Below are 16,770 nucleotides of genomic sequence, written 5' to 3' on the forward strand. Positions count from 1 at the left end.
GGTCTAGTAAAATAGCAACCTGAAAGCTATTTGATCATCAGGTCTAACAACATGGAGAGAAGAAAAGGGGAGGAAGCACTCTGACCAGAGGCTGGCTCCGTCCACCCCGGCATGGGGCACATGACCCTGTGAAGTGAATGGCCCATGGAACCCAATGACCATGGCTGCAGTCAACCAAGCTGGTCTCTGCAACTAGAAACTCAGCCACTCCTGTAGCTACATGTCTATCTATGTCTTTAAAGTATGCAGTCCAAAACCTAAATACATGTATTTCTTTTAAAAACATTATCTTTGAATACTCTTCAAAAATGTTAGGGTATCATAAGCTCACACAGCCAGTGGAGCAATGCAAAGCTGGGTGGTGGAAAAAGTCACTGTGCTCCCTGAAGCTCTCTGCACAACCTCCTTCACATCCTACCTCCATCACCTGTGGAGTCAGAATGCCTTGTTTAAACACTTGCTGCACCAGTTTCCCTCTCAGTGACTTGGAACAAGGTAACTTCATATCTATCAGCACCACTGTCCTTATTTTTATAAAGGGGAAAATTATAGCAATTACAGCACCAATCTCACATATAAGTGCATATGCTTCGTTGCTCAGTCATGTCTGACTCTTTGCGATCCTATGGACTGTAGCCTGCCAGGCTCCTCTGTCCATGGGATTCTCCAAGCAAAAATGCTGGAGCAGGTTGACCTTTCCTACTCTAGGGGATCTTCCTGACCCAGGGATTGAACCCTCATCTCTTACATCTCCTGCATTGGTACGAGGATTCTTTACCACTGAGCCACCTAGATAGCCCAGTAAGCAGGAAACCAGGAGATAATTTATACCAAAAACTCCAAAGTACTAATCTACTGAGCAGCTTCCCATGAGGGAGAGAAAGAAATGGAAAAAAGGACATATTTCTTTTAAAAATCAGATTAAAATGTTCATTGTGATTTCTTGATAACAAATGTACTCTGGCCTTTGTCTCATTATCTAACTGTATTATTAATAAATAGTACTTTTATACCTAAAACTTTAAGTAAGTGTCAGTAAGTAAGTGTTAGTCACTCAGTCGTGCCGGACTCTTTGTGACCCCATAGACTGCAGCCCACCAGGCTCCTCTGTCCAGGAGATTTTCCAGGCAAGGATACTGGAGTGAGTTGCCAATTCCTTCTCCAGGGGATCTTTCCAACCCAGGGATCAAACCCGGGTCTCCTGCACTGCAGGCAGATTCTTTACTGACTGAGCTACAGTAGAAGAGTATAAATGTCATAAAGTTAATGTCTATATGCTACTTATTCTTTCCAACCCATTCTTTCAATGCAGGGATTGAACCCAGGTCTCCTGCATTGCAGGTGGATTCTTTACCAGCTGAGCCACCAGGGAAGCCTAGAAATACTGGAGTGGGTAGCCTATCCCTTCGCCAGCGGATCTTCCCAACCCAGAAATTGAATCGGGGTCTCCTGCATTGCAGGCGGATTCTTTACCAGCTGAGCCACAAGGGAAGCCCATATACTACTTATTTTCTAAAATTAACTTTCCAATCCCAGCTATGAGTTGTTGGAAAATCAATACTATCGATAAGATGTTTTGAGTCATTACTTTGTGCCAGACCTTGGTCTAAACCCTTTTTGTTCCTTAAAATACATATATAGTCTCACATGTAGGTACTATATATATATTTTAAGGAATAAAAAGCTATATATACATATATATATATATATATATATATATATATATATATAGTCTCACACACACACACACACACACACACACACATATATATATATACATATGTATTTTTTTTTAAAGAACAAAAAGTGCCTAGACCAAGGTCTGGCACAAAGCAACAACTCAAAATGTTAACTATTATTTCTCTTTTACATACAAAATTCCTAGAAGTAAATATATATTACTTCATTATAATATACTCCATTATAGTATACATGCCTATATATAATAATGTATTGATTAAGATGAAAGATTCTGGGGTTGGTCAAGCCTGGTTTGGAATTGAAGATATTTGCTAGGGGCCTTTCTTTAAATCTGCTTTTCAAGAAGCAATTTTAAGTGCCAACATGTGCTAAACACTGCTCTAGTTCCTGGTGATAGAATATTAAGACAAAATACATTGTTATGAGACTAAAAGGTCAGGCTACAATCTAGGAGAAAATATTTGTAAAATATAGATGTAACAAAGGAGTTTTACTTGGAATATATTTTTAAAACCTCATAATCAACAAGAAAAACAGCCCAATTTTTTAAATGAACAAAATATTTAAACAGATACTTCACTAAAGAAGATGTACAGATGTCAAGTAACACATTACAAACACTCAACATCATCAGCCATTAGGGAAATATGAATTAAAACCATGAGATGCAACCACTCCTACTAGATGAGATAAAATGAAAAACAAAAAATTGTTCAAAGTGCTGGGAAGGATATGGACAACTGGAATTCTTACACAAAAAAGAGGCTGACAGTTTCTTATGGAGTTAAGTTGGCCTACCATATGACCTAGCAACTCCACACTTAGATACAATACACAAGGGAAGTGAAAGCAGATGCATGAAAGTTTTATATGTCAACATTTCTAGCAGCATATTTATAATGGACAAAAACTGGAATCAAGTCAAATGTCCATCAATAGATGAATGGATAAACTGTAGTACATTTATACAGTAAAATACTACTCATCAACAACAGGAAATAAACTGTTGATATATGCAACAACATGACTTTCAAAGTAACTATGCTAAGTGGAAAGAAAAGAAATATATTATTTACAATCCAATTTATATAAAATTCTAAATAATGCAAGCTAATGTATAAGTGACAGAAAGCAAATTGGCAGTTGCCTGGGATGGGAAATGCAGGGAGAAGAAGGAGAGAGCAATTATAAGGAGCAAGAGCAGACTTTTGGGGGTGACTGTGTCACTATCTTGGTTGTAGTAATGGTTTTATGGGTGTACACCTCTATCAAAACTCAGTGTAAAAATATATATGGATTATTATATAACAATTATGCTGGAATAAAGCTAAAAGAAACATAAGCAAGACAAAAATGTAAAACAAGGTCTTTACCTTTATAAGACTAGATTTTAATGGAGTGGAGTTAGAAAATGTTTAAATGAATACATACCACGTAGTTTATACCATGTAGTTTCAGAATTAAAATCAATTCCCACAGTGCTCACCAAAATATATATATTCAAGAATGTCATCACAGCATTGTTAGTAATAGCCCCAAGCTGAAAATGAGTAAATGCCCATCAACAGCAGAACAGATGAAATAAATTAGGTATATACACAGTGAAGCAAAGTCAGTCGATCGTGTCTGACTCTTTGTGACCCTGTGGACTGTAGCCTGCCAGGCTCCTCCATCCATGGGATTTTCCAAGCAAGCGTACTGGAGTGGGTTGCCATTTCCTTCTCCAGGGGATCTTCCTGACCCAGGGATCAAACCCAGGTCTCCCACATGGTAGGCAGATGCTTTAACCTCTGAGCCGCTAGGGAAGTCCATATATATATATATATATATATATATATATATATGTACTGTTATATGTAGAACTAATTTATTCCTTCTCAGTTCTGTATAGTGTTCCACAGAACTGAGAACAAATAAATTAGTTCTACATATAAAAACATAGGAGACTGTCAGAAATGAAACACTGAAGGAACAAATCCAGGTCCAAATAAGGACTTCCTCTGAGATTCCAACTGCAGTCACTGCTAATAGAGGTCAGGACAGCGGTTACCCTGAGCTCATGACAACTCCAAGGGAACACCAGGAGGGCCTTTAGGGGCTGATGACATTCTCCATCTTAAGATCCCTGTACTTTTTGTATATATGTTAATCTTCAATAAAAAATATTTTATTTTTTCAATTTTATTGAAGTATAGTTGATTTACAATGTTAAATAAATACATATATATATTACATATCTATGTATAATACATATATATATATATATTCTTCTCCATTGTGGTTCATCACAGGATATTGAATATAGTTCCCCCTGCTACTACAGCAGAACCTTGTTGATTCCCCATGACACATACAGTAGTTTGCAGCTGCTGATCCCCAAACTCCTGCTCTCTCTCAGCCGCTCTCTCCCTTGGCAACCACAAATCTGTTCTCTGTCTGTGACTCCGTCTCTGTTTGTAGACAGGTTCGCTTGTGATGTAGTTTAGATTCCACATATAAGTGATACCATATGGTATTTGTCTTCTCTTTCTGACATACTTCATTTAGTATGATCATCTCTAGGCCTATCCATATTACTGCAAATGACATTGTTTCATACTTAATAAAAATATTTGCAATAAAATTAATATGAGGTCACATGATATGATAGGGATTGCCTGGTTATTTGAGGCTGGACATCAGAAACACCTCTTTGAGCAGGAAGCACTGAATTTGAAGCCCTCAGCAATGAGAATGAACCAGGTGGGGGCAGACATAACCAGACTCCAGTACTGGAATCTTCCCTGCAGGGTCACAGCTGACCCTTTGTCATCATAAAATCATAAAAATCATAAAATCATCAGCTACCTTTGTCATACAAAATTCAGTTGGCATTTTCAAACAAATATTCAGCTCTGTTGTGAAAATTAAAGAAGGCTGAGCTTCTTTTGAGAAGGAAAACAGAGAAAAATGTAAATTCAGAAAGACCACCCCCTTCAAATATATTTTTGCTCACTCTTCTTTATGCCTTTTGGTCTAAGAAAATAATCTCAGAAAAAAACTTTATTTTCTGGAAAGAGAGGAGAACTTAAATCTTCTCTTTTCTGGAGAAGAAAGTGGAGAAATATATGTATTTTTCAAGAAGATAATCCAAAAGGAGGTAAAAGGAAGAGAAAGGGGGTAATCTGAACTATCAATCCCTCAACATGGGACCACCAGTTCACAGGGCCAAGTTTTATAGAAGACTAAGGATGTGCAAGAACCAACAATGCATACCATATCAGGGAAAGCAAATACACCTGAACAGATGCACACAAACCCTGATGTCCCTCAGGCCACTAATATTTAATCTCTGAATGGACAGATGGAATCATCATAAAGCATTTATCTGATAAAATCCCATGAAAAAAGACTGGAAACATTATGGTTTCAGAGAGGCTGGAATGAGACAGAATTCCAAGTCTGCCACTTTCTCAAGATGAAGCAAGATAAGGGCCAGAACAGAAGCCAGCAGGCACCAAAGACTCCCAGGTTGGTCGAGCTTATTCAGGTGAATACCCCACAGGAGACTTTGCTATAGAAATGCTGGCACCATTTCCCACCACATTGCTGGCACAGTAATTGAGTCTGGCAGCCAGAACTGGTGTAGGCAGTGTGGCCAGCAAACTGCGAAGGATGATGAAGATGGCCGCACTGATGACAAACGGTACTGTGATGATGGATGGGTAGTGCAGTGGGAGGCAGACGGCCACATAGCGGTCCTAAGCCGTGACTACAAAGGCGGAGGATTCCACCGGAAGGAATGTATTCATGACGAACGTCTGCAGGAAGCAGCCCATAGAGGTGATGGGCTTCCTGTCGAACCAGAAGATGAGCAGGACCTGCGGGAATTATTATCTTCAAGAGCTGTGCATTCACTCCCACCCTAGGGTACGTAACCCTAGGATAATCCTTAGATAACTTCAACCACTCATATCCCCAGACCACAGTCCCATAATCCTAGCTGGAACAGTGTCCTAATTTCAGATACCTTCTATGTGCATCCCAATCTCCAGAGCCTGATTTATACACTTTTCAACTATAGATCACACCCTTTTGTTTAAAAACATTTATTTCTAGTCTGTCTTCTTTTGATCTCTAGAGTTCTTACCCTAACTTCAGATGGACACATCTGCCCATCTAAATGTATCGCAAGGACATCAAATCCAGTAAGTCCAATACTTAGATTTGGACACTCTCCAACCTCTCCTTATACATAAGAAACATCTTCCAGTTTTTCCTACCTCAGTATATGACATAAATATAAATCTAGTTACATTTTTAAAGGTTTTTTAATGTTGACCAGTTTTAAAGGCTTTATTGAACAATAAATATTGTTACAATAAAAAAAAAAGAATGCATGAACATCCCAAACCAAACAAAATGTTAGGTGTACAATGTTGAAGTAGAACCTAGGCTGGCAAACAGGGCTGTAGTAATAACACAAACAAGTGACTGGACATCATTTCAACTAAATAATAATAGCCAAAATAACAGCAGTTACCAAAGTACTTTCCAATTGATCTCATTCAAAAGATGAACCTAATAAAACATGAAGCTAAAAGGACAACACAATAGCAAATCACAGAGAGGAAAATATATTCTGTGTTAGAAAGTCAAAAAAAGAAATCATCAGAAGTTGAGGCCTTGGGTGTATGCACCTCATGTTACTTCCATGCAACAGTCAATATGCCCCTACTAACCCACTTAATTTCCCTGAGAAACAGTTAGGTTGCAATTATCACTGATTTTCCTCCCATTAAGAGAGTTTTTGAATATGCAAATGACTTTCATTATAATTTCATACTAAATTAGTATATCCACGCAAATCTATTTCTTACCAAAGTCCCAAAATAGAAAAGCAGATGTACAATGGCAAAATTAGGACACCAAGATGAAAAGCGAAGATCATAAGAGGATGAGGGGAAAGAATCTATGTAGAGTGTCTTTGGAAGCTGCTATTTCTAGGAAAAATAGATATTTTCAAATATAATGAATCCAATCAATTAACTCTGCCCAAAATATGTGGCCAGGGAAAATGCACTGGGCCAGAAAACTTTGTAAGGAATATAATTACATTGGGCAATTTGACTTTTATCCACTCTAAGAAAAAAAAAAACTGTTTTCAAGATCACATCCACTGTTCCTGCTTCTGATAATGGCATCCTGATAATCATTATGGGCTTCCCTGGTGGCTCAGAGGGTAAAGTGTTATGGGTCTTCTCTCTTCCCACTCTCTGTCCAGATGGTTTGGGAAAAAGTCATTCTACTCTGACTTCTGACTCCAGGGACGGGTTTGGACTCCCTCCCAAGGAGTCAATGAAACACAAACATTCCCTCAGGAGACATGAATTAGATGAGGAATGGACACTAATCTGACCTACAAAAGTACTCTGGGATTCAAACCTGAGACCTGGAATCTAAACCTGGAGCACTGGGAATGGGTGTGGGGAAGGAGGTTATCTTGCCAACAAAATGGGAGACCCTGCCAGAGAATGAAGCCCACAAAGAAACAAACAGAGCTGAGAGATGGGGAAGAAAGGACAATGTGATAATAGTTTTGTGCTCTTGATCCAGCTGTACCTCTGGACTTTTCAGATATACAGATGAATAAATTCCTGGTTTGCGTGGTACCCTTTGGCCTGGATTTTCGAGTTGAGTCTCTTTCAAGCAAGAGAATCCTATTGAAGACATTCATTCTCTACTTCCCATAGCATCTGGCTGCAAATATAACTTTAGCCTGAATCAAGAGGTAGAGATCAGGAAAAGGAAAGCTTATTTTCTTTAAAAGTATTTGATAAAATTCAAACCTCACCTTGGTGCAGAAGACCCCTCTTAATTAAACTGGCCCAAACTTATATTTTAGGACTTCCCAGGTGGAGGTAAGAAACTGCTTGCCAATACAGGAGATGTTTAAGAGACACAGGTTCAATCCCTGCATAGGGAAGATCCCCTGGAGAAGGGCATGGCATCCCACTCCAGTATTTTTGCCCAGAAAATCCCATGGACAGAGGAGCCTGACAGGCTATAGTCCATAGGGTCACAAGAAGTTAGAGATGACTGAAGCAACTTAGCATGCAAACTTCTATCTTCTGGTAGATACAAAGCAAATGTATACTTACAGTTTTAATTTGCGGTTTAATCTCTTAAAAGTAAGAGTTTCATCATACAAATTGATGGAAGTACATGAAAATGTTAGGATCTCTGAATCGACTGCCTCAGACTCTGAATTTCTGCACAAACCATTTCATATCCTCTCCAGTCTACTTAAGATTACTATCGCCGTCAGTGTGACCACCACAGCCTTCTTTCTCAAACTGAGTAGATAACTTTCTCTCCTTCAAAGACTTTTTTTAAAGGCTTCAGACAGAAACTTTGAGCTTCCCACCCACCAAGTTTCACTGAATCTGTCTCATCCGCTCCTCCATTCCTGCATCAGGAGAATAAGTGTCTTGTCTATTCCTCCATGTGCCTGTACTCTGAGTTCATCTCCAAGCATCAATTATCAGGTCTCTCAACTATGCAAGTCCATCTCTAATTCACAGTTGAATACATCCTATCAACATTTAAACATGCTCGTCTCATCAATTTTTATAGAAAATGCTCTCCCTCAATCCAACATCCTATTTCAGCTATACCTTCCAGAACTGTCTTCACTCCCTGTCTCCTTATATATTAATACCTGCTCACCATTGCAGCATCCTCAAAGGAGAAATGAAGGCAATGTGCATCCCCATGGGGATCACTGTTTGGTTTAAGGGGCAAGAACAGGTGAAGTATTTAGTCAAGTCTCAACAAGTCACAACGTTACTCCTCATTCATGTTCAGCTGGCCCTTGAACAACATTAGTTATTTACAGGCTGTTTTTTTTCAACAGCAAATACTACAGTTCTAACATGAGTTGGTTGAATCCAGGGATGCAGCACTTAGGATACAAAGGACTCATATAAAAAGGGCTGACAAAGGAATTCTCTGGTGGTCCAGTGGTTAGGACTCTGTGCTTTCACTGCCAAGAGCACAGGTTCAATCCCTGGTCGATGAACTAAGATCCCATAAGTTAAGGCAGTTTTTAAAAAAAGGCTGACTATAAATTATACATAGGTTTTTGACTGGACGGAGGGTCAGTGCCCCAAATCCCTGTGTTGCTCAAGGGTCAACTTTATTTAGGAAAGACTTATTGAGCAACTCTGTGTGAAGGGTGTCATGTGAGAGGCTTTATTATTAATATAAACACATAAAATCTAACTTCTTCCCTGAAGCCTCTCACAGTCCAGAGTGAGATAAAGAGGACAGAAAATACTTTCACATGGAATGCTGAGCCATTACACAGAGTCTGGACCAAATCAACGGCAAGGCAAGCGGAAACCCAGCAGAAGGCCAAGCAGGCTGTGGACTACAGCACTCCAGGAGACCCTGCTCACATGGACCAGATGGTGATGATGCTCCCGTAGCTTTATAACATGGAGGTCATGAATATAAAGGAACTGGATAGTGAACCTGGAAGTTCTGTCTGAAGTGAAGAGAAGTAAAAGTCACTCAGTCGTGTCCAACTCTTTGCAAGTCCGTGGAATCTCCAGGTTGGAATACTGGATAGCCATTCCCTTCTCCAAGGGTCTTACCAACCCAGGGATTGAACCCTGTGTCTCCGGCATTGTGGGCAGATTTTTTACCATCTGAGCCACCAGGGAAGCCCAAGAATACTGGAGTGGGTAGCCTAACCCTTCTCTAGTGGATCTTCCAAACCCAGGAATCAAACAAGGGTCTCCTGCATTACAGGCAGATTCTTTACCAGCTGAGCTACCAGGTAAGCCCATCTAGAAAGGGCAACACTTAGGTTCAAGGATTCAAGCCACCAGAGATGTTAAAGGACTCAATGCTGATGCTCCAAAGCCTACTCAGGACTACTCTTCCACTGACTCTGACAGCTCTCCCCAAATTTCTTCTCTTTATTCCTTTAGGAACACCAGAAATTGTGAAAGGGTGCTCTACAGGTTAACCTGCTCCAGATGGGAAAACTCCAGCAGCTATGGTGCTGTCTGATGTGAGAAAAATCTAGAAGGCTCCATGCTATACCAGTGAGGATGAGTTTTTTAAAAACCATACCTCAAATCCAAGGCTTAACAGCTATTATCTTAAAAAGACAAAGATCTGGGGCCTGTTAAGCCTGAATACCCTACTGACAATCACTGGTAAGATTTCAAAAACTTTGAATACCGTTATTGCCCCACAATTGTTTGAAGCTGATGGACACTTTTAAAATACTTTCCCAACCATCCTAAACTACCCCAACTGCTATATTCTCATCAAGGGAATCTTTCTGGGTTATTTTTTAATATCTCTCAGCCGGCTAACTGCTTGCCCAATATCCATTCCTCACTTCTTACTGATCAAGTACATTTCAATGTGCAGTTAAAATTCACCAACATTGGGATTTTCCTGGCAGTTCAGTGGTTAAGACTCCACATTCCCAATGTAGGGGGCATGGGTTTGATCCCTGGCTGGGGAAGATCTGGCATACTGCATGGCATGGCCAAAAAAGAAAAAAAACAAAAAACAAAAACCACCAACATTTATTGTATAACCACATATAAAAATGACCAAGATTTGTTCCTCTGCCCTCAGCATACCTGTTACACACTCTTCTTTCTCCATGCAAAACTGTTTTTAGTCTGGGGTTTCTAGCAAGAACTAGATTCAAAATCATGTTTATTATCCATGGCAATATATACAACTTTTATTTTTATTTTCTTTCTCCAACTTTCTATACTTTGATGATATCTGTTCCCTCCCTTAAAAATGACCATGGCATGAGCCACATTATTTGAGACACAAAGTTCCATTAATGCCTTGGAGGATATGGCTTACCAAATGGTCCACCACTGCCCTAAAAGAATGCAATTGCATTACATGGGTAAATGATTTACTCCTGGGGAATATATCATTCTTCCTGATGCATCACAAGGTCAATTGTAGCCTTACTCCTGTCCCATTTTTCAGCATTAGATGCATTTAACAGTTGCATGGTTAATTATCTAAGACTCCATTTCAGCATGTATATTATCTCATCCATTTGGAAATGACTTTGAGTGCAGCTTACTCGGACTCAGTGCCCTATTACCCAGTGTACACATGATGTCCTTGTCTACAACAATAGATGGTCCAACCAATACACTCACATTTGGCCAGCAAAGGATGGAGCCTTTGACAACTTCTGAAAGATCTGTGACATTTTTCAGGAACAGGCTAGTGGATAACAAGTATGAACGTACCAGCCCTTTAAGTCCACATGCCTAGGACTCCCAAAAGCTGGTACACAGACAGCCAACACTGCCATCCCAGTGGGATGTCTAATATTCAAAACTGAACTTCTGATTTCTCCCCCAGAAACGTACTTCTCCCAGTTTCCCCTTGCTTAGCTGAAGACAATCCATTGTTGGAGTTGCTCAGACCAAAAAACCTTAGCATCATTCCCAACTCCTCTCTGTCTCCTAACTCAGATCAAATCCTGAGGAAACACCACCTTCAAGATATATGCAAAATTAACATGGCTACATTGAGAACACAGGTTTTGCTTCCATCACTGTAATTTTATTGCAGTGGTGACAATGAGACCTTTAACTTTTTTTTGCAAGGCAGGAGGCCTGCGTTTGATCTCTGGGTCAGGAAGATCCCCTGGAGAAGGGAATGGCTACCCACTCCTGTATTCTTGTCTGGGAAATCTATGGAGAGAGGAGCCTGGAAGGTTACAGTCCATGTGGTCACAGTCAGACACGACTGAGTGATTAACACTTTCTTTTCACTTTCATGAGTAAAAATTGGATATAACATGGCTTTTCAATATTAGAAAAGATGAAGGAATGAACAGCAATGTACTTGCTATATTTAACTCCTAGCATCCTAAAGTAAATTGCTTGAGGAAACTGGATCCCAAAGATTATGGGTAAGGAATTTTGAAGTGTGTCTGTATCCCATCAAAGAAGCCCAACTAAAAGAATTATGGACTGACAGCTGTGGACTGAGCAAAACTACTTTATGAAAGGGCTATGGGAAGCTTGGAATGCTGTAGTTCATGGGGTTGCAGAGTTGGAAATAATTTGGCAACTGCAACAATAATCTTATTTTGAAGATCATGATTTTGGAGGAACCAAGGTGATTGGCAGTGGACAGAATCAGAATATGTGAAATTCCTTAAAAACTTATTGACTCAAACAGTTTTTCCTAGATTTTAGTTTTGCTGACTTTTTGCTATAGTCTCCTTTGTTTCTCTTTCATTTATTTCTGCCCTAAACCCACAGCAAACATTATCCTCAATGGTGAAAAATTGAAAGCATTTCCCCTAAAGTCAGGAACAAGACAAGGGTGCCCACTATCACCACTACTATTCAACATAGTTTTGGAAGTTTTAGCCACAGCAAGCAGAGAAGAAAAAGGAATAAAAGGAATCCAGATTGGAAAAGAAGAAGGAAAACTCTCACTGTTTGCAGATGACATGATCCTCTACATAGAAAACCCAAAAGACAATAGATGCAGAAAAAGCCTTTGACAAAATTCAAAGCCATTTATGATTAAAACTCTCCAGAAAGCAGGAATAGAAGGAACATACCTCAACATAATAAAAGCTATATATGACAAACCCACAGAAAGCATCACCCTCAATGGTGAAAAATTGAAAGCATTTCCCCTGAAATCAGGAACAAGACAAGGGTGCCCACTCTCACCACTACTATTCAACATAGTGTTGGAAGTTTTGGCCACAGCAATCAGAGCAGAAAAAGAAGTAAAAGGAATCCAGATAGGAAAAGAAGAAGTGAAACTCTCGCTGTTTGCAGATGACATGATCCTCTACATAGAAAACCCTAAAGATTTTACCAGAAAATTACTAGAGCTAATCAATGAATATAGGAAAGCTGCAGGATATAAAATTAACACACAGAAATCCTTTGTATTCCTATACACTAACAATGAGAAAACAGAAAGAGAAATTAAGGAGACAATACCATTCACCATTGCAACAAAAAGAACAAAATACTTAGGAGTATATCTACCTAAAGAAACAAAAGACCTATACATAAAAAACTATAAAACACTGATGAAAGAAATCAAAAAGGACACAAATAGATGGAGAAACATACCATGTTCATGAATTGGAAGAATCAATATTGTCAAAATGGCTGTACTACCCAAAGCAATCTATAGATTCAATGCAATCCCTATTAAACTACCAATGGTATTTTTCAAAGAACTAGAACAAATAATTTCACAATTTGTATGGAAATACAAAAAACCTCGAATAGCCAAAGTAATCTTGAGAAAGAAGAATGGAACTGGAGGAATCAACCTGCCTGACTTCAGACTCTACCACAAAGCCACAGTCATCAAGACAGGTACTGGCACAAAGACAGAAATATAGATCAATGGAACAGAATAGAAAGCCCAGAGATAAATCCACGAACCTATGGACACCTTATCTTCGACAAAGGAGGCAAGAATATACAGTGGAAAAAAGACAACCTCTTTAACAAGTGGTGCTGGGATAACTGGTCAACCACTTGTAAAAGAATGAAACTAGAACACTTTCTAACACCAAACACAAAAATAAACTCAAAACGGATTAAAGATCTAAATGTAAGACCAGAAACTCCTAGAGGAGAACATAGGCAAAACACTCTCTGACATAAATCACAGCAGGATCCTCTATGACCCACCTCCCAGAATATTGGAAATAAAAGCAAAAATACACAAATGGGACCTAATGAAACTTAAAAGCTTTTGCACAACAAAGGAAACTATAAGTAAGGTGAAAAGACAGCCCTCAGATTGGGAGAAAATAATAGCAAACGAAGCAACAGACAAAGGATTAATCTCAAAAATATACAAGCAACTCCTGCACCTTGATTCCAAAAAAATAAATGACCCAATCAAAAAATGGGCCAAAGAACTAAACAGACATTTCTCCAAGGAAGACATACAGATGGCTAACAAACACGTGAAAAGATGCTCAACATCACTCATCATGAAAGAAATGCAAATCAAAACCACAATGAGGTACCATTACATGCCAGTCAGGATGGCTGCTATCCAAAAGTCTACAAGCAATAAATGCTGGACAGGGTGTGGAGAAAAGGGAACCCTCTTACACTGTTGGTGGGAATGCAAACTAGTACAGCCGCTATGGAGAACAATGTGGAGATTTCTTAAAAAACTGGAAATAGAACTGCCATATGACCCAGCAATTCCACTTCTGGGCATACACACCGAGGAAACCACATCTGAAAGAGACACGTGCGCCCCAATGTTCATCGCATGCACTGTTTATAATAGCCAGGACATGGAAGCAACCTAGATGCCCATCAGCAGACGAATGGATAAGGAAGCTGTGGTACATATACACCATGGAATATTACTCAGCCATTGAAAAGAATTCATTTGAATCAGTTCTATTGAGATGGATGAAACTGGAGCCCATTATACAGAGTGAAGTAAGCCAGAAAGATAAAGACCATTACAGCATACTAACACATATATATGGAATTTAGAAAGATGGTAATGAGAACCCTATATGCAAAACAGAAAAAGAGACACAGATGTACAGAACAGACTTTTGGACTCTGTGGGAAAAGGCGAGGGTGGGATGTTTCGAGAGAACAGCATCGAAACACGTATATTATCAAAGGTGAAACAGATCACCAGCCCAGGTTGGATGCATGAGACAAGTGCTTGGGCCTGGTGCACTGGGAAGACCCAGAGGGATCGGGTGGAGAGGGAGGTGGGAGGGGGGATCGGGATGGGGAATACATGTAAATCCATGGCTGATTCCTGTCAATGTATGACAAAAACCACTACAATATTGTAAAGTAATTAGCCTCCAACTAATATAAATAAATGAAAAAAAAAAAAAAAAAGAAAACCCTAAAGACACCACCAGAAAACTACTAGAGCTAATCAACAAATATAGTAAAGTTGCAGGATATAAAATTAACACACAGAAATCCCTTGCATTCCTATACACTAACAATGAGAAAACAGAAAGAGAAATTAAGGAAACAATTCCATTCACCATGAATGAAAAGAATAAAATACTTGGGAATAAATCTATCCAAGGAAACAAAAGACCTATATATAGAAAATTATAAAACACTGATGAAAGAAATCAAAGAGGACACAAATAGATGGAGAAATATATCATGTTCATGGATTGGAAGAATCAATATAGTGAAAATGAGTATACTATCCACAGCCATCTATAGATTCAATGCAATCCCTAGCAAGCTACCAATGGTAGTTTTTCACAGAACAAGAACAAATAATTTCACAATTTGTAAGGAAATACAAAAATTCTCGAATAGCCAAAGCAACGTTGAGAAAGAAGAATGGAACTGGAGGAATCAACCTGCCTGACTTCAAGCTATACTACAAAGCTACAGTCATCAAAACAATATGGTACTGGCACAAAGGCAGAAATATAGATCAATGGAACAAAATAGAAAGCCCAGAGATAAATCCACGCACCTATGGACACCTTATCTTTGACACAGGAGGCAAGAATATACAATGGAGAAAAGACAATCTCTTTAACAAGTGGTGCTGGGAAAACTGGTCAATCACTTGTAAAAGAATGAACCTAGAACACTTTCTAACACCACACACAAAAATAAACTCAAAGTGGATTAAAGATATAAATGTAAGACCAGAAACTATAAAACTCCTAGAGGAAAACACAGGCAAAACACTCTGATGTAAATCACAGCAGGATTCTCTTTGACCCACCTCCCAGAATATTGGAAATAAAAGCAAAAATAAACAAATGGGACCTAATGAAACTTAAAAGTTTTTGCACAATGAAGAAAACTATTAGCAAGGTGAAAAGACAGCCTTCAGAATGGGAGAAAGTAATAGCAAACGAAGCAACTGACAAAGAACTAATCTCAAAAATATACAAGCAGCTCATGCAGCTTGATTCCAAAAAAAATAACAACCCAATCAAAAAATGGGCCAAAGAACTAAACAGACATTTCTCCAAAGAAGACATATAGATGGCTAACAAACACACGAAAAAATGCTCAACATCACTCATTGTCAGAGAAACACAAATCAAAAGCACAATGAGGTACCATCTCATGCTGGTCAGAATGGCTGCTATCAAAAAGTCTACAAACAATAAATGCTGGAGAGGGTGTAGAGAAAAGGGAACCCTCTTACACTGTTGGTGGGAATGCAAACTAGGACAGCCACTATGGAGAACAGTGTGGAGATTCCTTAAAAAACTGGAACTAGAACTGCCATAGGACCCAGCAATCCCACTTCTGGGCATACACACTGAGGAAACCAGAACTGAAAGAGACATGTGTACCCCAATGTTCATCACAGCACTGTTTACAATAGCTAGGACATGGAAGCAACCTAGATATCCATCAGCAGATGAATGGATAAGAAAGCTGTGGTACATATACACAATGGAATATTACTCAGCTAAAAGAACGCATTTGAATCAGTTCTAATGAGGTGGATGAAACTGGAGCCTATTATACAGAGTGAAGTAAATCAGAAAGAAAAACACCAATACAGTATAATAACGTAAATATATGGAATTTAGAAAGATGGTAACAAATACCCTATATGCGAGACAGCAAAAGAGACACAGATGTAAAGAACAGACTTTTGGACTCTGTGGGAGATGGCGAGGGTGGGATGATTGACAGAATAGCATTGAAACATGTATATTACCATATATGAAATAGATCACTAATCCAGGTTCAATGCATGAGACAGGGTGCTCAGGGCTGGTGCACTGGGATGACCCTGAGGGATGGGATGGGAAGGGAGGTGGGAGGGGGGTTCAGGATGGGGGACACATGTACACTTATGGCTGATTCATATCAATGTATGGCAAAAACCACTACAATATTATAAAGTAACTAGCCTCCAATTAAAATAAATTAATTAATTTACAAAAAAATAAGTAAACCATTTTGCCTATATTACATGCAATTTTTAAAAAAAATCTTTACACTTTGTGCAGAAAAAAAAAGATAAATGAGAATCGGGTCACTC

General features: G+C 39.0%; 1 protein-coding gene and 1 non-coding gene across 2 annotated transcripts in view; one reads left to right on the forward strand and one right to left on the reverse strand.

The window, feature by feature from the left end:
- The window catches only part of PAK5 (p21 (RAC1) activated kinase 5), a 395,377-nt gene that overhangs the window by 360,884 nt on the left and 17,723 nt on the right, over window positions 1-16,770 (reverse strand). The gene's annotated exons all lie outside the window — the stretch shown is intronic.
- On the forward strand, window positions 11,234-11,342 carry LOC133045341 (small nucleolar RNA SNORA1). The gene has a single exon (XR_009690214.1). It is a non-coding gene; the product is annotated as a small nucleolar RNA SNORA1 (small nucleolar RNA).

This window comes from Dama dama, chromosome 23 (genome assembly GCF_033118175.1).
Source record: "Dama dama isolate Ldn47 chromosome 23, ASM3311817v1, whole genome shotgun sequence".
In the NCBI taxonomy this organism is placed as follows: Eukaryota; Metazoa; Chordata; class Mammalia; order Artiodactyla; family Cervidae; genus Dama; species Dama dama.